At 38.2% G+C, this 25,489-nt stretch overlaps 1 long non-coding RNA gene across 1 annotated transcript in view; it reads left to right on the forward strand.

Moving 5' to 3' along the window:
• LOC125388247 (uncharacterized) overlaps positions 1 to 24,485 on the forward strand; it is a 30,361-nt gene extending 5,876 nt beyond the window's left edge. The window contains exons 3-4 of the long non-coding RNA XR_007228160.3: positions 21,975 to 22,238; positions 24,084 to 24,485. This is a non-coding gene — a long non-coding RNA (uncharacterized LOC125388247). The remainder of the gene's footprint in view (positions 1 to 21,974; positions 22,239 to 24,083) is intronic.
• Positions 24,486 to 25,489: the final 1,004 nt, after the last annotated feature.

Below are 25,489 nucleotides of genomic sequence, written 5' to 3' on the forward strand. Positions count from 1 at the left end.
AGCAGACAGACAAGTGAGAGAGAGAAGGGGGGGATAGAGAATGTGCTATGATGTACATGTGGAGGTAATATTTCCAGAGTTCTCTCCTTCCACTGTGAACTCAGGCTGTTGGGGTACGAAACAGACGTTTTACACAATAAGTCATATTTTCTGAGCTATGCAGAATATATGAAGAACTTTTGAGACCGCATTGAACTTATTCTAAGTCTATTTTGGAAGAGCTCTTAGTGACTTATTAAATGCATTAGAAGGAATGAGGCTTTGGGAGAACTATGATGAGCAGGCACTACAGTGATCTAACTCTAGGCAAGAGGGACAGTGACGAGAATGAGGAAACAAAGAGGGAGGCTTTGCTAGGATGTGGTGGCTAAGGATGAGAGGGAGTGTTCCTTCCTCATCAGTACAGGTCTGTGTTATTTCCATGACTTTGTCAGCTAAACTGTTTGTCGTTGGTGACTTCCTTTCTGTGGTGGTTTGAATAGAAATGATCTCCATAGTTTCATATTTTGAATGATTAGTCATCAGGGCGTGGTATTACTTGAGAGGGATTGGGGGTATGGCCTTATTGGATAGGTTTGCCCTTGTTGGAGGAAATATGTTACTAGGGGTGGGCTTTAAGGGTTTTAAAGAACAAGCCAGGCCTAGTGTCTCTCTCTTTCTGTTGCCTGAAGATTCATATGTAAAACTCACAGCTTCTTCTCTAGCACCATGTTGTACTGCATGACACCATGCTCCCTACTACAACAATAATAGACTAAGCCTCTGAAATTGCACGCAAGTCCCAATTAACTGCTTTAATTTATAAGAGTTGTCATCATCACAACATCTCTTCATGGCAATAGAATACTGAACAGGGCAATGTCCCAATACTCTTATTATATCAGTGACTCTCTTATGGTCCTTTTCTAAATAGTGTTCTCCTCTCAGGGTAGAACAAGGTTGTGGGAGCCTACAGGAGTGGATCCATTCCAGATTGACCAAAGGTCAGAGAATCCAAGCTTATTCCTGCTTCTTCAAGAATATAACAGTAGGCTTGATCAGGAGAGTGGCTGGCTACAGGATGCTTGGTCTAAGGTGTGGTCTTGCATGTCCTGCCTAAACAACAGAATAATTAACTCAGGATATAGTTGTTTGATACTTCAAGTATTGAAATAGGTAATTGCTCTGTTTGTCCTTTGTATCATGTTAAAGTAGTCCTTTGCCTTCCCATCCCCCCCCACTTTTGTATTGGGGTATATAAGTATATGGAAAATAAACATGGCCAAATTCTGATTTACTGGATTGCCCTCCTGGTTCTTTTCTGCTTTTCTATTCCTTTTCTTTCATATCTCTGTTCCTATTGCCTAATATTTCTGTGATTAGCTACTTGTTTGTAAACTCTCTCAATGGAAAGTTGGCTCAGAGGTACATAGTGCCTAACTGTGCACTCTCCCCAACAGAATACTTAACTCAGAATACACTGAATATTGAACATTGTTTGTGCTTTGTATCATGTTAAATCAGTCTTTTGTCTTTTTCCACCCTTTTAGAATGGGGTATATAAGTAAATGGAGAATAAGTTTGGGCAAATACAGTATTCATTGGATTGCCTTCCTGGTTCTACTTTGCATCTATGTTTCTTTTTTTATATATCTCTGTTCCTCCTGTCTAATGTTTCCAACCCTCATGCCTTTACCCTGGAATGTGCAAATTCCATCGAGGCTGGACCACAACACAAGGGTCCATCTAGAGTTATAGCAAGGACTTGACTACTGCTTTAAATTAGAGATAGACCAGTGCATTTAGTGATCTACATGATATCATTTGCACTTAGTGACTTTGTAGTTGCTCTGTAGGGAAAAGAAGAAATATAAGACTTCAAATCACTTTAGAGAGAAAGTAGAAACAAAGACTCTCTCTCTCTCTCTCTCTCTCTCTCTCTCTCTCTCTCTCTCTGTGTGTGTGTGTGTGTGTGTGTGTTGTGTGTGTGTGTTTTCATGTGTGTGTCTACATATGTGTGTGCATTTATGTGTAAATAGAATTAGCTCATTGGTTAAAATGATCCATACTAGTGTAATAAGTGACACCATCTCAAACTACAATGAGCTTACAATTTATAAAGAAAGGACCACTTGCAAGAGAAACATCCTTTTTAATTATATTGCAGCATGGCTGAATCTAGTACCACGTTTTCTGTTATATCTTTCGTTTTTTATTTTTTATTTTTGGGAATTTTCTCTAACAACACAAGCTTCTTACTCATTCCAGAAACCACTCAAAATGCAAGAGTCATTTTCTTTAAGCTCTCCAGCTAGAATGTTCTCCTTATAGGTGATGATGCAGCTTTCTCTGGGTCCTTGCTCAGGTCTCTTCTCAAAGGGAGTATCTGTTCTCAAAGTATCCTGACTCCCATCCTCAGCATGTACAGCATGGTGCTGTCATTCATCACTCCCCTGACCCTGATTTTGCTTTTGTGATCCCTAATGATCCCTTATGACTGAAATTCACCCACTTATTTAGTGTCTGCTTGTACTTTTCATTAGACTGTAAGCTCTGGGAGGGCGGGGTTTTCTTTTGTATACAGCTATGCCACCGACAAGTGAAACATTTAAATAGGTTGTCAACATAAATGCTTAAATGTGTGAATTTACCTTGTGAGTCAGGTTGATCAAATATGAAAACTGGGTTTCAGATAGTTGGGGTGACTTGCCTCAGGCAAAGACTTGGAATCAAGTCCTCTTAGCTCTAAGTTTGTAGGTATCATATTTGATCACTTAAGTGTTCTCAAAAAGGGTGTCCTTGGCAACTCTTTAGTCATAGATTATCAGAATAGATTTAATTTCATGCATACTTTTGAATACTTTGTTCTAAATCCAGTGATTTATGCAGATAATACAAATCTTTCTTTTCAAATTTATTTTCTTGTTTCTCCAGAGAAACCTAGTGAAATAAAGAGTTTTATATTTTTGCTGTATTCAGCAAGTCTCAACAGGACAGATTTATGAAAAGTGGTATTGCAAAATGATTTTGTCTTTTAAGCATAATGCAAAAAAGCCTTAGTGTTGAAGAAGGGAAAGGAAGCTTTTTATGCTTCTCTGAACTTATTTTGCCACTAGCTTCTGAATTTAAAGAGACCTCAGGGCCATGATCAATCATCTAGGATTTAGGAACAAAGAGGAAAATGATAATGAATGTAAAACCTTTGTATTTGGAGTCACTGTGGCAATCTGAACTATTTTGCACTGAATGAGCAGGTTCTTTCCCCCCATTTGTTAGTATGTCTATCCTCCTCCTGCCAAGAGATTCCCACTTTCCCTGTCTCTTTTTACTTCTTAAAAATTATTTTTGTTATGTGAGAAAATGCCATTTCATTTTTTGCTTCTTCACTGAAAACTGATTCACTAAATATTTTAAATTGCCTATTCGCTGTCAGTTACTATATTAGAACTAATGAGCTAAAACTATAATGGGTCCATCAAAACTGGCAAACCATGATGTTATCCTAGGAGTCCAAGTGGGCTCTTGATCCAGGCTCAAAAAGCCAGAGTGGGGAATGAGGAAACGATGTTGGAGATGATTCCTGCAAGCTAAAGCAGAAGCAAAATCCAGAGCATAGAGATCAGTTGCATAGGGAAGTCCTGTTTAGGTATCAGAAAGTTTCAATTGTTTTAATAAGAATTTATTTTTGGTAGATTCTGAGAGCAATTAGTGCATCTAAGAGAAAATGTTGATGGTGTTTCTAAGCAGAATGGAGCCAGCGTCCAGGGACACTAAGAAGCTTTGATTTCCTAAGTTTATTGGTTAATAATGTAGGGCAAAGACTGAGGAAGTGGACTCTTGTATGATGACCCCTGTTTCTCTGCTGAGCTACATATAGGTGGTACTTTGCTGTTTCGTGACAGAGAAGATAAAGGAAAGGGAGATCTTTGGACATGACATGTTTGATTACTAGTTAGAGATGTACAAAAATTATTCAGGTTTCTTATCAGGAGGTCAGGATCAAGAATAAGTGAATATATACTTTTGGAAGTTTGTTATTGGAAAGGAAAAGTGAGAAAAGTGTTGATTTATTTAAGAGAGCATTTATGAAATGTGAAAAAGGGTCCAGTATGGTCAGTTTTTTCTTTTTCTTTATTTAAATAACTTTTTCATTTATTTTACATATCAAACCAGTTTCTCCTCCCTCCACTTTTCCATCTACTCCCTCCCCATTCACTCCTCCTCCATCTCCATTCAGGGTAAATATATGGTACTGGTGTAGGAGGTCCTTCTGTCTATGTGTTGCCTTCATTGGTTAATAAAGGAACTGCTTTGGGCCTATAGCAGAGCTATAAGGGAAGAGAGCTAGATGGGGAAAACTGGACTGAATGCTGGGAGGAAGAAGTCAGAGTCAGGAGAAGTCGTGGTGCCACCACCGCTGTACATAGACTTGCTGAAACTTTTCTGGTAGGCCATGGCCTCATGGTGATATACAGATTAATAGAAATGGGCTAAATTAAGATGTAAGAGTTATCCAATAAGAAGGTAGAGCTAATGGGTCAAGCAGTGATTAATTAACACAGTTTCTGTGTGATTATTTCAATTCTGGGTGGCCAGAATGAGCAAGCGCCCCTTCCTTACAACACGGTATAGCTAAGAAGTGGTAGAAAGAGAAAGTATGTTTTAAAAGGTAGAAGGAGATGTAAAATTATGGCATTACAGAAGCAAATACATTGAAAACAGTGAAGAAAGGAATTAAAAAAATGTCCACTACATTTAACAGTGAAAAAGTCATTTGAGGCTCTTGTCAGGAAAGTTTAATCTGAGCTGTCTCCAGGAATCAGGATTGTTATATGTTGATGAGTGACTGGGAATAGGAAAGAATGAAAATTAAGGATGATTACTCATTTCAGAAAGTCAGGACATTGTGGGAATAAGGGGACAAGAAGTAAATGAAGGGGAGGAGGAAAAGGTAAGTTGGGAGAAAATGGAAGAGTGGAGGTTCCAAAGAGTTAAAAAAAATGCTGTGTAATAATGGGTGAAAGATCCACAGAGATACTGTATTTGAAAACAAGGAGCTGAAATTTAAGGTTTTAACGTCTTCCTGGAAAAAGGCAGTTGTGGGGGGAGCTTTAAGAGTAGGCGGCCAGGAAAAAGAAAGGGAACCATCAAAGTCGGGGGGACTAAGGATGTATGAGCATGTATGTGCTTCTCCATAACACTGAAAATAGCTTTAGAGCTGAAGGCTGTTGAATAGCTGTTAGTGGCCATAACTATAGTCATTATGGTTCTGTCACTGAGACAAAACACCTAAGACAAGAATACAAAAAAAAATCTTTTTACTTAGTTTCAGAAGTTTCATTTCACAATTGGTTGACCTTGCTACTTTGGGCATGTGATAAACACCTTCTCAGAGGAGAAAACATACTGGACTGAAGTGTCTTTACTGAGGTAGACAGGAAGGAAAGGGAGAAAGAGAATGAGGGGGAGGGGGAAGGAGGGGCAGGTCTGAGCACTCCCTTCAGGAGTTTACATCACATTTCTGATGACCTACTTTCCTTCTGATAGGCCCTGCCTCAGAGTTCTACTACTTCCCAGTTGTACCATCAGCTAAGTGACCACACCTTTCCACACATAAGCCTTTGAAGGAAATTTAAACACCCAAACTATAGCAATAGCAAAGAGGTCCCAGGGGTTGATGTACAGGAGGAGGACTAACCAGATGGCAGGAACATAAACAAGCATTTGAATTTATAGGCATGGCTTAAGTTTCTTAAGAATGCAAGAAGCTAATGACATGAAAAGTGGCTGGAGGAAAAGTATGAGCTGTCTGAGTATTTCATGTGGCTTAAGAAAGACAAGGGCAATAAGGAAAGGTTGTTTTGAGCCTGTTTGAGGGAAAGCAGAGTATTAAATAGGGACTATAACATAGAGGACTGTGTGTGTGTGTGTGTGTGTGTGTGTGTGTGTGTGTTAAGAACAGAGTACCTATGAGAGATTGTTTATAAGGAGAACTTAAAAGTCGGAGAATGACTTAGGGTGAGGAATGAGTAGACAAGGAAATCCAGAGGAAGTAGGTTGTGAGTAAAGGAAAGGATGTGAAAACAGCATAGGGCTGTGGGAATGAATAATAAGAATGAACAGTTGAGGTACTTTTCCTATCTATGACACCTTCCCTGAGAATAGGAATTTGAGCATCTTTGGATTTGGTCTGGAGGGTCTTTCTGCTCAGGAATGGAAGCATATAGAATCTCAAGACACCAAGAGTAGATCCAGAAGTAAGAGACAGAACTAAAAGACAGCAGCTGGGAATATTAGCACACTCCATCCCAGTAGTGTGAGAACAGAAGGATGGAGGTGAGATGGAAAGGCCAGAGAGGTAGATGGGTCCTGCTCCATTCGCTCTGACTTTTAAACTGGTATTTTAAATTTGTATTTTGTGCTGGGCATCAGGCCAAAGCTGGTTTCTTGCTTACTCCTGGCTCCACATTCAATTCAGTCATTTATTACCTCTCACTGCCTAGGGTTCTAACAATCAGATAGTCATTCCTCCAAACATACTTATCTGAATCTTTAAAACATGGTCCACTACATTTCTGTAGAACTTTAAATAAATCACCTAACAGTATTTGCGAGAGAGGAAGAATATCAACATTTATCAAATTGGTTGACCAACCCTGAACACCTGAGTTTAGACAGGTAAGAAATGATCTGTCACCATGGGAGGAAGTTTGCTGTTATTTGAAGTATTCAACTTGAAATATGAACCTGTCTAGAATTTCCAGGGGCATTTTGAAAATGGAAACACTGTGACAGAGAACTTAGTTGTCATTGTGGCATTATAGTATTGCATAATACAAGCTTCATATTGGATTGATCTTGGATTAGAACAGTGCACATGGTGCGAAGTGGAGACAGTCCAGTGATGATTATTATTGATTAATCTGGTTGATTATTCAAAGACAGGGCACATGGGTACAGAATAAGTCTAAGAAAGCTGTCAGTTTTAGTTAACCAAAGGTAAACTCATTTGTAAGTTTCTAATTTCACTGATTTCAGTCGGTTGAAAAGGTAGTTCTCTTTCATTTATTTTTATCTTTAATTTTTGATCTTCTCTTTGTATTATAAGTATTATAGTTATAGCAGTGATGGTGCCCCTCAGCTGATTATGAATTTTGCAAGGAAGTGAAAATAATGTTCCAGTGGATCAATTAAGAAGTGGGATAGGGTGTGGGAGGAAGTATAGAGAATATAGAATACAGAAATTCATTAATTCATCCATGCACACATATAGTAAATATGTATTGAAGACTTAGCATTTGCTGACACTTATTTTGAAAGACATAGAGGCAATTGATAAGGAGAAATGAGAGTAAGATGTAAGACAAACAGTAAGATATAAGTGGTTAAGGCTGTTTAGTGGAAAGACCTTTTGGAAATAGAAATATGTAGAGAAGCTTAAGTGGGGAGTAAAGTTCAAAATAGATAGAAAATAAAACGCAGGAAGAGTAGTTCTCAACAAGAGAATAGAGTTATGTAGGGGAGTCAATTAATCATTATTAAGCCACAACTGGCCAAAATGCCTAGAGCAATTGACAGTGGGGTTACAGCATCAATTGATTCATCTACACAAAAACCCTATGCCTACAGGAGAACACCATGAAGAAGGGCTGGAAATGGTAAGAACAAGAAGATTAGGCTGATACATCTGCTTTGACTGAGTTTTCTACATTTGACAAGGAAGCTACACCCAGGAAATGTCAACAATATTGTTGCCTAATCAAAACCTAAAAATGACATTGTCAATTGGCATACCAACATGGACTGGAGAAATCTCACAAGGATTCACCCTTAGAAGAGCTATATGTTGCTGAAAGAGGAAGAATCAGTCTTTTTTTAGGGATGAACCTTCAGAGATTAGTCAATACCTGATTAGTCAATATCTTTCAACACATATGAAAAATACTAAGTTACCTCAGCAGGTTGTGTCTATAAACTTATATACATATAAACATTATATATATATATATATAATTATAATTAAAGATTAAAAGACTACTTGAGAAGGAGTGGGAGGGACCTGGGAGAAATTGTAGTGATGTGTGTGTGGGGGGTGGGAGGAGAGAGAGAGAGAGAGAGAGAGAGAGAGAGAGAGAGAGAGAAGAGAATGATGTCAAAACAGTATTCATATATGAAATTCTCAAAAAGTAAAAGAAAAGATTTGTTATGAGTAGACCTCCTCACCAGACCAGAAGAAGTACAGCCTGTGAGGTCATAACCTTTAAAATGTACAATCCCTCCTCCCTCACTTCAATTATACTCCTGGAGCTCGGCCAAGTCCTTTGGCTATGGATCTCTGCATCTGCTTCCATCAGTTACTGGATGGAGACTTTCTGATGACAATTAGGGTAGTCAGCAAACTGATTACAGGAGAAAGCAAGTTCAGGCACCCTCTCCATTATTGCTAGGAGTCTTTGCTGGGTCATCCTTGTGGATTCCTGGGAGTTTCCAGGTTTCTCCCTAACATCAAAATAGATCCCTTTATTCATATTCTCTTTCATTACTCTTCCCCTCCATGCTAACCCTAACCCCACCAATGTTCCCATTCTCTTGTTCCACACTCCCTCACCCCTTACCCCCCCCCTACACGCCCCTAGTTTACCCAGGATATCTTATCTATTTCTTTTTCCCAGGAAAAACCATGTCTCCCTCTTAGGGTTCTCCTTTTTACCTAGCTTCTCTGGGGCTGTGGATTGTAGCCTGTCTGGTATGAGCGAGCAAGGGAGGTCAAGATCATGACAGGTAACCCACAGACACAGCTGACCTGAGCTAGTGGGGGCATATGGACTCTAGACCGACATCTAGGGACCAACCTAGTCTCTCTATATATGGGTGACAGTTTTGGGCTCCCTAATGGTGGAATCAAGACCTATCCCTGGGACTTGAGCTGGCTTTTTGGAACCTATTTCCCATGCTGGCGTGCCTCACCCAGACTTGATGCAGGGGGAAGAGCTTGATCCTGCCTCAGCTTCATATGCCACATCAGACAGAGGGCTGATCTCCAAAATATATAAAGAACTTAAGAAATTGGTCATCAAAAGAACAAATAATCCAATAAAATGCTTTAATTTTTTAAAGAACAAAACCTTCTAAACTTTATTTGAATGTACCTTAATTCATCTTGCTCTTGAATGCAGTGTCTTTATGATTACACTAAGGTTCCTATCATCTAATATTGCAGGTGAGTATAGCATCTACCTTTTAATAACTTAAACTACAAACTTTTGAATTAAAACATTTTAAATTAACAAGGGAGGCAAAATTAAGGAAGAAGTGATTTTTTTCTAGGGTTAGGTTCTTTTTGGCTCTTGTTTCATGTGACATTTGAAGTGGTAAGGAGAGGTTTGTACTAATAACATATAGAGCGCTATTAAAGGCTCTAAATGATCTTTGAAAGAATACAGCTATCAATGTAATTTAACAAATGATATGTCAACTGTAAATCTAGAAAAAAGAAGAATGAATGACTTAGCTCTAGAAAACATGCTAAGCTGATTTAATATCTACTGCTGTAAAGATGACAAAGTCACAGCCAGCAACAGTAACACTAACAGACAAATTGTTAATTTGGCAATTGGTAAAATTTAGTCAGATGTCTTCAGTCCTATTTTGTTTTAGATAGAATAAGACATGGGGTTAAGCATTTTAAAGATGTTTTAGAACCATTCTCCTAGTTGAGCTTTCCTCACAGAGACTATGATGTTCCTAAAGCTAGCAACAACATATTTTCTCTTGAAAATAAAGGCACAAGAGATATTATTTTATCTTCTTTTTATTATTAAAATCTGCTCTCAGATAATTTTCTGTAATATTGCTATAAAACAGAACTTATAATTGACTTACAAAATAGAGTTTGAGTGCTCTAACGGTGGCCAGTGGCACACTGGAGAGGCAAAGAAACACACTGCTGATCAATCTATAAAGATGGATACCTGAAGAAGCTGGAGCCTGATGTTAGCAGCGGTAGTGATTGGTTCACACCTTTATGAAATAATGAAGGCAGCAGGACCCACTCTTTTCTCAGATCTCCTTATATCTAGGCCACCCCCATCCCCAAAGAGACCACCTACTCACCTACAGGTTACATCTTCATCTTACAGCTATCCTTTTGGGGAACACCCTCACAGGCTTTCCAAGATGTGTGTGTATCTGAAGGTAATTGACAATGAAGAGTAACACTGCACACTCCGTCTGTCACTGTGGTTGCTTTATTTATGTGTCCTGATGCCAGCATTAGCTGCTGATTACAGAGCTCGGTTTGTAACACATTAGGACTCATGTTTATCCAAATTCTTATTATTTTTCTTCAAATGTTGAATGCAGAAAATATTGGGAAGAAAAGCAGGGACTTAGGAAATGAAACAAGAACATTTAAGATTACCAGGGGTTTTGGCTGGAGGCTTCTTGATAAGCTTGCTCTCAACTAAATTGAGAAAAGCTGCCAGTTCCATAGGACACTTCTAGTGGAGGCTTCCAACTAGCTGGCTGTGCATGCTAGAACAGCTCACAAAATCCCCATTTTTTATGTCCCTCATAAGTGAAATGAGGATACCAAACCATAGGCCTAAGAGAATTTGCATCTGTTTGAGTTTATAAAGTGATGGCTTTGCAATCCTCTCTGCTCAGATTGTCATTGTGACCTGTGGACACTAAGGTTTGTGAAGCATAATATAGGGCACTTAATAATAATACGTCTGTACACTGTGACTTTATTGTTTTAGGTATTTTTTGATTATTTGGGCATTTCACATCATGATCTCCTTACCATTATGACCTACACCCACACTAAAAGTAGAAGATGGAAAGTAGAAACAAAAAAATAAAAACAAGTCCAAAATTTGTGTTGCCCATGTACTAACTAGCACAACTCCAGTTGTTAGCACCTTAAAGAAAACTGAGTCAGTTCATTTTTATAGACTGTTGCAATTAGCATCTTCCTACTGGAAGTCACACATGGGGTGCTTATTTATCTGTGTTCAGTGTTGGCAGAAGGATACTGTGTGTCACCACAGACATGTTACCTGTAGTATTGGCTGTGCACTGCTATTCAATCACTAAGTGCTGGACAATTTGAGGCCATGTTTAGAAGAGAAGACACCCAAGTTGATGAAGGTAAACATATATTTGAAGACCTGGGAGCCAGGTCATCAACCCAGAGTTCAGTGTTCCTACATTATGTTCATAGCAAGTGTTTCTGAGCATCTAAAGTGTAACAGCATTGATTCAAGTCACGGTCATTAAAAGCTATGAACTCTGAGTTAAAACATAAGATGTATCTCACTTTCATTTTCCTTCTTTGCTGATGTTTGACAAAATGATAGTGTTTAATTTTGTGCTGCTCAGAAACTCCTTTAGTATAAACTATATTTCTGCTTGGTCAGACTATAAACTGTAAGATTTAAATGAAAAATTGCCTGCTATATGTTTTAATTAGAAAACAGCATATATCAAATAAAATATAATGCAGTGTTTATAGAAGATGTTCATTGCTAAGGATCTGTCCTGTGTGGTCCCTTCTGTCTTTTTGGTATGATGATCTACAAAATTAGTTGTTAATATAAAACATAAGGTTAGTTCTATGCTTTCTAAATCTTTTGAATATTGTAGCAAGTGATATTAGCTATGTGTTTGATCATTGATGATGTGATTTCAGATTCTCAGGAAATTTATTTTACTTGGGAGATAATACTAATAAAATGCACAGGTGTGGAAGAGATTGCCAGTTGGTTAATGTGACAGGTTGCTAAAATGTACAGGTCATTAACCTAGTAAATTATGTATGCTAAATAATAAGAATCATTAAATGCACTAGGTTGTGAATGCATGGAGGACTAAATCTTATCCTTTTTGTTTACTTCATTGGAACTTAAGACGTTGATCAGATACAGAATAGAAGCTTCTTAAGCATTTGTCGTTTGAATATATTTGAATACATATATTAGCAAATTAATATTATAGTTAGAAAACTCAAGGAATTTGAAAAAGAATTTAACCAGGTCTGGTGGTTTGCACTTTAAATTTGAATCACTTTAATCTTTAAAATATCTTCTATTTTATTTATTTTTGAATAATGTCTTATATTGCATCCCATTTCTTTACTGGTGGTTTTTGTCTTTTCTGAAGTCTTTTGGAAAGAATTGAGACTCTGCACGAACATCTATGACTATTAACATCACACACTGCTGGTAATATTTACTGTTAAAAAACAAAACACTGAACTGGCTTTTTAAAATTGATTTTTATTGAGTTCCACATTTTTCTTTGCTCCCCTCCCTGCCTCTCCACTTTCCTTCAACCCTCTCTCAAGATCCCCATGCTGCCAATTGACTCAGGAGATCTTGTCTTTTTCTACTACTCATGTAGATTAGATCTATGTATGTCTCTCTTAGGGTTCTCATTTTTGTCTAGGTTCTCTGAGATTGTGATTTCTAGGCTGGTTTTCTTTGTTTTATGTTTAAAAACCACTTACGAGTGAGTACATGTGATACTTGTCTTTCTGGGTCTGGGTTACCTCACTCAAAATGATGTTTTCTAGTTCCATTCATTTGCCTGCAAAATTCAAGATGTCGTTATTTTTTCCTGCTGTGTAGTACTCCATTGTGTAAATGTACAACATTTTACTTATCCATTCTTCGGTTGAGGGGCATTTAGGTTGTTTCCAGGTTCTGGCTATGATTTTAACATCAGATGATATAAAGGTAGTTTGGAGAAAGATCAGGAATGAGACAACTGTAGGTTGGTTGTTTAGCATTAAGGATATGAGAAAGGTCAAAGTCTGCTTTGGAAGACAGACTAGACAGGAGGGAAACAAGACATAAGGGAGACAAGACGGGCAACTGAAACAGGTTTTCCAGAGGCAGACAGAGAATCTCTTCAGAAGACTGATTTCAGGACCAGAGACAGACCCTGAATTTCTTTAATTTTAATTTGCTTATTAATCTATAAAAATACAGACCAGTTTCATTAATTTAAATTTCTTATCCTCATATCTATCTTTAAACTTATCTACTTGTTATGCATCATTTGTCCTCTAATGTGAATAAGTTTAAGAGCAAAATCTGGTAATTGTATGGTATTAAAATTATGAAAACAAGCTGGGCAATGGTGGTACACACCTTTAATCCCAGCGTTCGGGAGGCAGAGGCAGGTCATTCTCTGTGAGGTCGAGGCTAGCCTGTTCTACAAGACAGGACACACTCCAAAGCTATAGAGAAACTCTGTCTCAAAAAACAAAAATTATGAGAACAAAAATATGAAAATGTTGCTGGTAATAAAGATGCTGACTGGAGGACTTAGAGACCATATACATGTTGCCTTCTTTGTAGAAGCCTTAATTTGAGATCTTGATAAATTTAATTCTGATGGAAATGGTATGAAGGACACATGGAAACATTTGTACAAGCTTCTTCAGCTTGCCATCTGCATCATTCCCTCTGAATGCTTACTGAAGTTTCTTTATTGGTGCCTTTGACCTTGTTGGATTCGATAGATGAGACTCAGGGTCCACATGCAGGCACAGATGTGAGTACCACAACATTGTTAATATTTCCTAGTTTGTTTTGTAATAATGAACAAGCTCCTAACACATGTGAGCTTTGGTTTCTCCACTATGAAGTAGACCGGTGGCCTTCATTGCTTGGTCTCTATAGAGAGAAGTGAGAGAGCTATATAAGTGCCGGATGCTTTGTGGCTATTACTTTTCCCTCCCAGTCCTTGCCTCAAGAGATGTATTTCACCTTGGTGATTTGGTTTCCCTTCGTCGTTTCAGCTTGTCAAGAATTCATGATCACTAGAAAGATCATTTACAGAACTGAAGCTCATAAAATGTGCCATTTAGACAATGCTCATTAGAAATATCAGTCACCGTAAGTTCTAACCAAGCAACAATCGGAAATACTGTGCGTGACAAAGCATTTTGCTAGGCAACAGCCCATTATGTTTCACATTTATATGCAGTGCAGATAGACTTGCCATCATTTCTCAGTGTGATTGCTGACTGCTCTGAGCCAGGGTTGGTTATCTTTCCACTCTCCACATATTAGGATTCCTGAGTATTTTACAGATGTCTGCTATAGTCTAACTTAATCATGTCAAATATAACTGAGCCAATAGGCCCATTTCTTTGTATTATTTATACTTCATTTTATGAAATGACACAGCTTGAGTATCCGCAAGACTTAATTTGAGGTATATCCTTCTGACTGAAAACCGTGCTGCTGTTAGCTGTGCCTGCCACATAGGGACCCTGACTAGAGGTCACACAAGTAATCTGTCCTGTGATGTATAAATATTAAATGATTGTAACTCACACAATTAATCGAAAGGATGTCTGGATCCCTTGAAGTCTCAGTCCTCTGTAGTATACATTTTCCCGTGAGAACTATTGCTACATCTCAGAAGCAGAGAAGAATTTCAAGCATAAATCACAATGCATAATATGTGTGCTCTAGTTTCCTTTCCATCACTGTAACAAATATGAATATTTAAAGAAACAGAGGAAGTAAGGATTCATTGGACATACGCTTCCAGGTTCAGTCTAATTTTAAGGGAAGTCAGGGTAAGTATTTGAGCAGCTACTTGAAATAGAAAGCATGGAGGAAAACTTCTTTCTGGCTTGCTAACCAGTTCCAGCTTAGAGAGTAAGCTTCCTTATACAGCTCAGAACCATATGCCTGGGGAATGGTGTTACCCACAGTGGGCTGGACCCTCATACATTAATTAACAATCAAGATGATGCCTCACAAACATGCCTATAGACCAATCCAATCTGGTAGTTTCTTAGTTAAGGTTTTCCTTCTCAGATGATTTTAGGCTATGACATTTAAAACTATCCCAAACAAACGGGAATAAAAAATTGAACTCTTTCTAATCTTCAGACCCTACCAAATCTATCCCTCTTAGGGTTCTGATCATCATTTTCCCCAATTCCAAGTTCCTTGAATATACAAAAATCCTTACATTTTGGAACAGGATCTTCCTGTTCTCCCTGCCGAGAACACTGTGAGTCCAATAATGTCTACTCTCTGTAATGTAACTCAATCTCAGCTCAGTGCCCTTTGGTTTGAGAGCTGTTTCTCATCTCATATAGGTTAGGCACTCACTCCTTACTGCTAAGTGCATCCCTGTACATTATTTTTTCACAGTACAAATGATTTCTAAAATGATTCTATTAATGTCTTATTATCAATGCCTTCTCCTGACTGTAAGTTCTACGATAATTGGAGACTTATGTTTCTTATTTGGTGTTGGATTGATTGCATCCTAAGGTACCTGGCCAATTCACAGTCTCAGTACGTACTTGAAGGAGCTGTAGACATAAAGCAAATAGAAATGAAAAATACCTAGAAAATAATCTTGAATTAATATATTTATTCAGATATGTAATAAAAATCTTTCCTTATTTAATAGTAATTTCATGAACAGAAACAAACTTCAGATTGTATGAGCAGATGATTTCAATTTATTCACTTTTTCCTTGATAAGAGTACTAGCCAGTATATAAAATAAGATTGTGTCTGTGCCCCTGTACATGTGCGTGGGTTTGTGCCTGCATGTGTGGGTGTCTACATCCGGGTTCTAATGGTTTATATCCTACTTCTGACATTCATATGTGTTGACTGAGAATTGACTCTGAGAAAACACCAGGCAATTAAACATAAATTAGAGACTCTCCGTTGAACAAAGCCTTCCTTAATGTTTAGAATAAAAATTCTTTCTCAAAATAGTCAGAACTAGTAATGATTGTAATTCCCAGAGTGTTCAAGTGTCAGTAGGTGGAAATTATTTTCAAAGGTTGTCTGTTAATCTATTTTATAAATCAAAGCTTCTTAAATATAAATGGCAAAGCATGCTTTTGATAGGTATTGACTGCATCACTAGAAATATCCTGGATGCAAGTTATTGGAATATGACTTATCCTGTTAGAGTCTAAGGGACATAAATAAGAATCATGGTTTGAGATTTCAAGGGGCAGGAGTGAAGGGAGCTGGCAGATGCCTGCTGAATCCCCAGTGGACAAACCCATGCTGTAGACCTCCAGACAGCCCAGCCTCCTGAACTGGCATCTTAGCTTCCAGTTCATGGAAACAGCACTTGTTTTATTTTACGATAAAGGCCTGAAGGCAAGACTAAAATTCTCTATTATGAAAAAGCAATAGAAAACCTCATTTGGTGTTTACTCACCGTGGAAACAGAATTAATTTTATTCTGTACACTTCGCAGAACACAGCAAAGCTTGCATGCGTATAGAGACTTGCTGTTTCTTTTCAGTGGATTTAACACAAATGAGGCTACATTAACAAATTGACCTAAAACAGATGAAGAGTTGGGTGGTGAGAAGGGAAAAAAATGTAGCGCTCAATAAATAGAATAAAAACCAGATGAATATGGAAGTAGCGAGGATGGAGCATGAAGTTTGCTTGTGACTGATGACTGCGCATGTCAGAATTATTGTAACACAAACTAAATGGAAAGGACGGTTAATTCCTCAGAAATCTTCTAATTTCACAAAACCAAAGGATTATTCTGGTTTTTGCCACCCTGTAAGAGGAAAACAGAAATTCTTGAAGTATTAGGAGTTCAGTCGTACATTTTGCCTGCAGTTTAGCTGCTGTCATTCCAGCATGTAATATCTCTTTGGACATTAGTTAACTTTCAAGTGTTATCATGCATTGCAAATTATGGATTGTTCAACTTCATTTGCATTTCATTGTTATTTTCTTTTCCAGTATTTAACAAAATGAGATTTCCCAGACTCTTCTTGTTTTACTTCAGCTGGATTTATGCTTTACATCAAATTTAATTGGGGGGAAAGAATTAATATGGTGAACTGGGAAGTATTGCAAAATGCCAGATAAGTCTCCTTACTATCTGAAATTCAAGTTTTATCCCTAACACTTCAAAGTTTCTACCATTTTATATTTTATGCTTAATTTTATAAAGGGAATATGTAATGATAATCATACAAGTTAGTGTTAAACAACCCTCAGACACTTATTTAAATGGACTGTTTAGTTTGGTTATCTGAATGGCAGCTTTGGATTCAAATAGGCAATAAGTCAGCCTTCCTTCCTTCCTTCTTTCCTTCCTTTTTTTCTTTCTTTATTTCTCTCTTTCCTTATTTCTCCTTATTCTGATGAAGGAAGTGGAAAAATGGAATGCCTTTGCCATAAAATAGAACTAAAGTAGGGCATGTCACATGACACTGTTAATTGCTTGTGGCAGATAATCCAATATTTGATGTGAAAATCATTTGCTTTATTATAAGATTTTTTTTTGGATTGGAAAGGCTCAAGATTAAAAATTTATAGAACCATTTGCTCTTTTAAGGTTAGTCCAAACCTGGCATTCTTGAAAAACGCATTCATGTTTGGTTATTTCCTAACTTCTCTTAACAATACATTTCTTGTAAAACAGACTTTATGATGTTTCCAGCAGACCTCTGACACGGAAACCTTGAAAGGACTCTGAGGGAGGATTTCTTTTTCTTTTATCTAGGAAAAGCAAAGCAGAAAGTAAACATTGCCTCCTGCTGAAAGTATAACAGGCCAGGCAGGTATCATGCCCCATGGAACTGACCCCAGTCCAGGGCTCAAATTTCAAATAGAATTGTATGCTCTCTTTTTTAGGACTAGACACAGGCAATGGATAGTTTCTGTAAAAACCAAAAATCCTTGTGTTGTGGTTAATATTGTCAACTTGTAAGCATCTGGAAACACCAAGGCACAAACCTCTGGCCGTGCCTGTGAGGGAATACTTAGATTGGCTTAGCCCCTGTACTCGATGGTGGGATAATCTTGATTAGTCTTAACTGTGGTGGGAAGATCCATCCTTAAAGCAGGTATTCCTGTAGGCTAGGATCCTGGACTGAATGAAAGAGAATGCTAGATGATCACAAGCAGTCACTGTTTTCTGCTTCCTCTGACCCAGAATACTGCATGAGCAGCTGCAGGCTTCTACCACCAGGCTTCCCTGTCATGATGGACCATGTCATGTAACTATGAGTCAAAATCCTTTCTACATGAGGTTGCTTTAATCAGAGTATTTTATCACAGTCAACAACAAAGGCTCATGATAAAGTATGATGTGCTTCATCTTTTCCTTATTTTAAAATTATAAATTTGTAAGTCTTGAATTCAAAATTCCCATTCAACCCCCTCCCCAATTTCTAGTATTACAACACATCCCAAATCTTGGGTTCTAGATTACAGTCCTGGTGACCCCCATTCAATATAAGACCTCAATGTGTATTAGAACCTAGTATGGTTTTGATGCATTCTAGATTCAATGCTAGAATAAACTGGCATGTTACAATGGGAGCAATCTCAATGCATATGGAATAATGTGTTATTCCTTAGTTTTCCCTTAAAGAGATAAGAAACTCTTTACCAGTTTAGTCAAACAGATATGTAGAGACTCAAATGTCTTGTTCAGTTGTATGGGCTTCTTAGTCAATGTCTTCTCATCCACAAACAACACTAACTTCTTTAGAAGGCCAGTGTTGTCTCCCCAATGTGTGGAAGGTGGCAAGTGGACACTCAGCATAGGAAGAGAATGTCTCCATTCCTCCTAAAGAGTTTTTCACCCTGATGAGTTGTAAATAAGGTCCGGATGGCAAAGACACAGTGATGCTCATGAAGTCATCCTTCCTGAAATCAAACTCACAGGGCTTAGTGGATAGGTTATGCTTATTTCTCTGACAGTTGCTGTCCTGGCCACATCCTTACCTTATTCTGTGGTTCTTCTAAAGTTGGCCAGCGTAGAGAAGTTCTTACTCTACCCACCAGAAGACGGACTAGTGAGAGTGATGTTTCTCTTAAGTATTAATTACTTTTAGAAATCATTCCAAACAAACTTGAATCATGTTGGGGAAGTGCAACATATATTAAGGAAGTAGAAAACTGACTAGAATAAAGATAAATTCTGTTCCAATGGAGGAAGAATCTAGAATACAAAGAACTAGAGATGTTTTACTAAAAAAAAAAAAAAGGACTGCCCCCACTGTGTCTCTTAGATTTTGGTATGTTGTGTTTTCATTTTAATTTAGTTATAAGAATTTTATGTTTTCCTTTTTGACTCTATCATGGTCCATTTATCAGTGTTGTTTGGTTTCCATGAATTTGTGTACTTTCAGTAGTTTCTACTGTGGTTGACATCCAGTTTTATCCCATTGTGGTCATATAAAGTGCAGGATGTGATTTTACTTTTCCTATATTTGTTGAATCTTGTGTTGGGCCCTAACATATGGGGGTCTATTTTGAAAATTTCAAATGAAAGTTTCATTGCCTGCTGAGAAAAGTGTGTATTTTTCAGTATTTGGATGGGATGCTCTGTGGGTATCTGTTGGTGAGACTTTTCCTTGAGGTTTTTAATTGGTTTATTGAGTTTTTCATTTGCAGCATTACTTCAAGTCACATTACAACTGGATGCGGGAGTAGAGGGGCCAGGATAAGCCAAAGTACTTCCCTCTCCATTCTCACAGGTCCAGTTGTTCTTTGCTAGAGATGGGGCTTTTCCCTGATCATCATAGTGATTGACTAAACTTTTAAATTTATGAAGACATACACCTGAAGACACTTCAAAATGTTTGTCAGCTAATATATCTTAACTTAAAATCTAGGGAGCGACGCGAGGGGTGCGATTACCCACTGATACAAGGGGACTGATCTAATGAGAGTTTACCAAGGCCAGTTGTCTGGGACTGAACGAGCATGTAATCCAGCCAGATTCTCTGAATGAGGCCAGATTCTCTGAATGTGGCGGGTCCGGAGTCTTCCTGAAAAGCCATTGACAATGACACTGGGACTTGTTTCCTCTGCATATACTGGATTTTTGGGATCCAGTCTGTTTGGATGCTCACCTTCCTGGACCTGGAGGGAGGGAGGAGGAGCTTGAACTACCCACAGGGCGGGTGACCCTGACTGTTATTGGGGATGGAGAGGGAGGAGGGGAGGGAGTGGGGGAAGTGGGAGGGTGTTGGGAGGAGGGGCGGAAATGGAGACTTTTGTATTTTAATAAACTTTGAAAAAAAATCTAGGGAGCAAGGGAGAGAAAGAATAACACACACACACACACACACACACACACACACACACACACACATATATATATATATATATATATATATATATATATAGAGAGAGAGAGAGAGAGAGAGAAAGAGAGAATATGAATTAGTTTCAACTCATAGGCCAGTGGCCAGTCGTCCAAATCTTTGATTGTGGTTTGGACAAGATGTGATTAGACGGTTGGACAATCTGAAAGTGTATACTTAATACATGCTAGTGCTCTGATCTTGGATACAGTAACACATTTATGTCGAAGAAGGAGACCCATCTAGAGAGCTTTCTTTGCCTTTTAGTGTATTATGAAGTCAATCAAGTGTGCTAAATTATTCTTGTATTACTGTTCCATGGATGTGAAGAGATCTTGTCAAAAGTTCTGGTTTGTCCTCAAGTATTCATTCGAAAGAGTATGAGGATGCTTGCCAATTAGGGCTGTAACTATGTAAACTACATTCTAAAAGACACCAGGGATAGGCCTGTAAGACTGTCATAATTAGAAAATTTGATATCATACTTTCTATCTTAATATGCTAGGAGTCTAATTCCTATATTTTGTTGAGTTGAAGGGCATAGAATTTATATCTATAGTTAAAATAAAGGTACACAGAATGAATGGCTTAAAATAATGGAGATTTGTGTAACAGTCATTGGAGATTAGAAGTTCAAATATAGTTTTTAAGATTGATTTCTGGAGGCACTGAGAGATTCTGGTATTGTAGTTATTTTCAGTTTCTGTCCAGTGTCCTGACCATTCCCCTGTTCTGTCTGTACTATGCTTGTGGGTCCATCAGCAACCCACTAGCCTTGTCCCAGCCCTCTTTTGAGTCATCATTTTTCTTGAAGAAAAGACGCTGTCTTCGACTGAGTATCTTTATTGTCCTGTCTCCTGCTGATAGAACTCCAGAAGTCCAATAGCCTTTCTTTTTTACCTAGGCTCCACCCTCTTCAGTTTAAGCTGATTTCCTTTCTGCTGAAAGGGTTTTAGAACTATCCAGCCTTTCAGCACCAAATTTGAATTCATTTTCTAGGGTTGTTAAAGTCCTGAAAACTCAGTGGCTCATCACATTTCAGATTTACTATTGTCCCAATTCTGAATCATAGACATGCCAAATATCAGGATTGGTTCTTTCTGGAGGGAGTAAGGGAGCACCATGAGCTCAGGTCTGTCCTTTACAGTTCAGACATCAAGGCATCATTCTCCAGTGTGAGATATTTAGGCAGAAGGTCTTTTAGGACTTAATTTAGCTTAAATGAAGTGCTGAGAATAAAGACATAATTAATTCCACAGGACAAGTGACTTTCTCAAAAGAATAAACTCTCTCTCTCCCCTTCCCTCTTCATTTCTTTCTCTCTTCTTATTTTCTCCTTCTCTCCTCCAAGAAAATATTATGTTAGGATTCATAATGAAGATGGGCATCTACAAGCTAGGAAAAGGAACCTACTAGAAACAGAGCCAAATGTTACCTTGTGGTCTTCGATTTTCTGGAATCTACAATTTTGAGGGCATAAATTTCTTTACTTTTGTAGTTTATACCTCTAAATCTATAGTATTTTGTTATGACACTCCAAGTAATAGAAGATAACATTATTCCGTGTGCCTTTCCCAGTTTTTTTGGCTAAGGTTGCAAGTTATAGTTAGTGTTTGTTTATTTGTAGATCTTTAATCTGTCTCTTCCTTTGTTGTATATGATTTTCTCACCTGTCATCAGGGTTTCAGGAATTGCATAAAGACTCTATCTCACCACAATCTCTTCTTAATTTGATAACATCTGCAAAGATCCTTTTTTTTTTTTTTTTTACCATGACAATGTTTAAGTCCTTATGTTTTTCCTTAAGGTCCAATGCTATGACTTGGGATGAACTGTATTTAATTACTTTGTTTCTGAAATTTAGCTTTCCTAGGCTTCTCCCAAGGAGCAGTATCTACCTTTGATGGTCAAGAAGAGACATCTGGTCAACAGAGTATGCTGCATTAGTGAACAGAAGAATAAGGCAGCAATATGTCAGTATTAATACTGTATCCACCACCTACACATTGGAAGGAAAAAATTAAACTGTTCCAAAATATGGGAAACCTGGAAGAGGAGAATAACACATTTATTTAAGTGGAATAAAAGACCACTCAAGGGGCAAGGCTTACAGGTTGTGGATACCCTGGTAATTATTCTTAACTTTGCTTTACTGAAGACTCTTATTCACAGCGCACATTGTGAAGTAAGGTTACCTACTTGTCCTCCACAGCATCAGTAATGGTTACCTGAAGAGGCACAATAGAATAGTTGCAGCACTCTGTCTTTAGCTCAGGAATTTATGGACTCTGGGAGAAAAAGGAGACACCCCACCATGGAACTGTGGTCAGTTTCACATTGAATGATTTAGTATGTACATGAGAAAACACAGAGAGAGTCCAATTTTAGTTTAAAGGTTCACGCAAAGGGTTTTCATAGCCTGGTATACTTTATGTGAGTTTCTGCTGGCATGTTGTCTTAAAGAAAAGAAGTACCAAGCAACCCCCACAAAATGAGCAGGCTCCTGATTCACTTAGCATTGTACTTTGAAAACTTTCTACCAGGTGACAAATTGACTTCCGTTTCCTGCTTTAGCTACACTGGATTCCTACTTTAAATAGGTTCACCTAGCAAAGTAACAGAATGAAAAGATTCACACACTTTCTGTCTTGAATTTTTTTCTGGAAAAAAATATTACTTTCCTTTCACACATCACTACCACCTTCTTGTGTCTCATTTAAGCTGGTGATCAAGTTGCTACCATCGTCCTGTCTTTCTAGGAGAATAGGATGCCCCTAAAATGTGATAACGTGATGATAAGCTTAATATGTCTGTTTTATTTCTTCACTGGATTGTAGAAATGAACACTGTATATGCAACATTTTACCATCAGGGGATTCATGTATGTTGAAAATATTTAGAGTTGGTATAGTGTTTATTGCAGTTTTCCAAACAAATAAGAGAAATCTGGAAATTTTGATGGTTAGCTATCATTTTGACAAATACATAGAACAAGTTTGGAATCATTAAAGTCTTAAGTGCCTGGAGAGATGCCCCAGTGATTAAGAGCACTTGTCGCTCTTACACAGGACTCGGGTTTGCTTTCCAGTACCAACATGGCATCGTAAACCACCTATAACCCCAGTCCCAGGGTATTTGACCAACTCTTATGGCCTCTATGTACATTGCATTTACACAGTGCACACGAATACATACATTCAGGTGAAACAATCATGTACATACAATAAAAATATCAAAATAGTTGTGACAAAATGTCTTATTAACTGTTGTACTGTTTAATTTTAGTTTCTAAAAAGTCACAAACTGTAGAGTAGACAAGGGCATGCACAGGAACTAAAGCATTCCAGAGTTGTGAAGTTTGTTGAATTGAGCTTTAGGCCTGTAGTACTCTACCTCATTCCTAATTTTTAATTTTTAGTTTTAAAATTAGATCACTTCCCCCTTCCCTTTACTCCCTCCAAACCTTACCCTGCTATTTCTCAAATTAGCCTCTATTTCTTTAATTATTGTATATATAGATATATAATCTTAAATATAGAAATACAGTATACTTAGTCTGTATAATATTACTTGCATGCATATGACCTCAGGGCTGACTACTTGGTATTTAATTGTTCTTGCATTACTCCTTATTAACAAAGGAGCCACTGAACCTAATCTTGACGCTACCTAATACTTGTAGAAAAAAAATATAGGCTTACCCAGAAAGCAATGCTCAATGAAAAATACTGTATCTGAATTCCCAGCAGACAGTCCAGATGAGATTTACTCTATAATGTACTTAATCACTAAAGTGTACTTTCTACTCCTAGCAAACACATACAGTTTGATAGATAATAGGGATAGAGAGATAAGGTAACCTCATATGAGATAGTTGAGGACACAGAAGCCAGGAGGGTTAAGAAAGTTAAGGTACACACAACTGCTTGGCAGTAGAGAGTGGAAAAGAATTAAATTCTGATTCCTCTTTCAGAATCTTGCCCTGAGGATTCTGTCATGCAAGTGGTGAACTACTTAATGAACAAAAGAAGGGAAGAAATGATGGCAAATCCAAGCAACTGCCTATTTCATGGAAATGTCTTTCTTTTGCTATAATCATCAGGATCATTATCTGGTGGAAAAACTCTAATAAGACAGGATGCACTTTTGCTTCTCCCCCATCCTCGTCATTTTGGCAACCTTGTGGAGAAACTCTCTTCTCTGTCTCTGAGGCAGTTCATCAGAGTTTATATCCACCACATGGCGATATGGCTCTCTCTGCCAACCTTCAGAAAGCTTGTTCCAACTAAATTTTTTGAAGTCAGTAATAGAAGTTAGTGAGCCACATCCTCTTTGGAAAGCCTTGAAGGGATTAAACATTTGTCAACTTGCATAAGCTGCTGAGTAAGGAGTTTACATCTATTTTGGAGCTACGGTTCCTCAGTGCTTTTGCTCAGGCTCCTTGCAAGCTCTGATTGTAGCAATATAGGCCTTCAGTGAAAAACAAAGAAATAGTGAATGTTTTTAGTTATCATCTCCAAATCATCATAGAAGACATCTGAAGTGAAGATTGTAGGAATCAACTTTTCATGTTTAAAAGACATTGTCTGAATGTTGTTATCTAGCTTCTCTGGGTCTGTGAATAGTCGCATTTTTTTTGAAAGTAATTTTATTACTATCATAAAAGTTTCCACTTCCGCCCCTCCTCCCAATACCCTCCCATTCCCCCCACTCCCTCTCCTCCTCCCTCTCCATCCCTAAGAGCAGTCAGGGCTTCCAGTCCTGTGGGAAGTTCAAGTTCCTCCCCCCTCCCTCCAGGTCCAGGAAGGTGAGTATCCGAACAGACTGGATCCCCAAAATCCAGTATATGCAGAGGAAACAAGTCCCAGTGTCATTGTCAATGGCTTTTCAGAAAGACTCCGGGCCAGCCACATTCAGAGAATCAGGCCACATTCAGAGAATCCGGCCACATTCAGAGAATCTGGTTGGATCGCGTCCTCGTTCAGTCCCAGTCCAACTGGCCTTGGTAAACTCTCATTAGATCCGTCCCCTTGTATCAGTGGGTGATTGCATCCCTCGCAGTCCTTATTTCCTTTTTCATTTTCTTCATCCTTCTGTTCCTCATTTGGACCTTGCGGGGCTCAGTCCGGTGCTCCAGTGTGGGTCTCCGTCTGTATCGCCATCCATCGTCGGATGATGGATATGGGATCAGGGAAGAATAAATTTCAACTAAGGAAGTCATTTTAGGGTTTACAGGAGACTTGATTACAAATGGGATCCCAGGTCCAAGGAGAGATCCCCAGATTGTTCTCTGGACAGAAGAGAGGGTGCCTGAAACGGCCTTGGCCCATAACCATACTGATGAATATTTTGCTTATCACCATAGAGCCTTCATCTGGC

Source organism: Myodes glareolus, chromosome 6 (assembly GCF_982192425.1).
Source record: "Myodes glareolus chromosome 6, mMyoGla1.1, whole genome shotgun sequence".
Taxonomy (NCBI): domain Eukaryota; kingdom Metazoa; phylum Chordata; class Mammalia; order Rodentia; family Cricetidae; genus Myodes; species Myodes glareolus.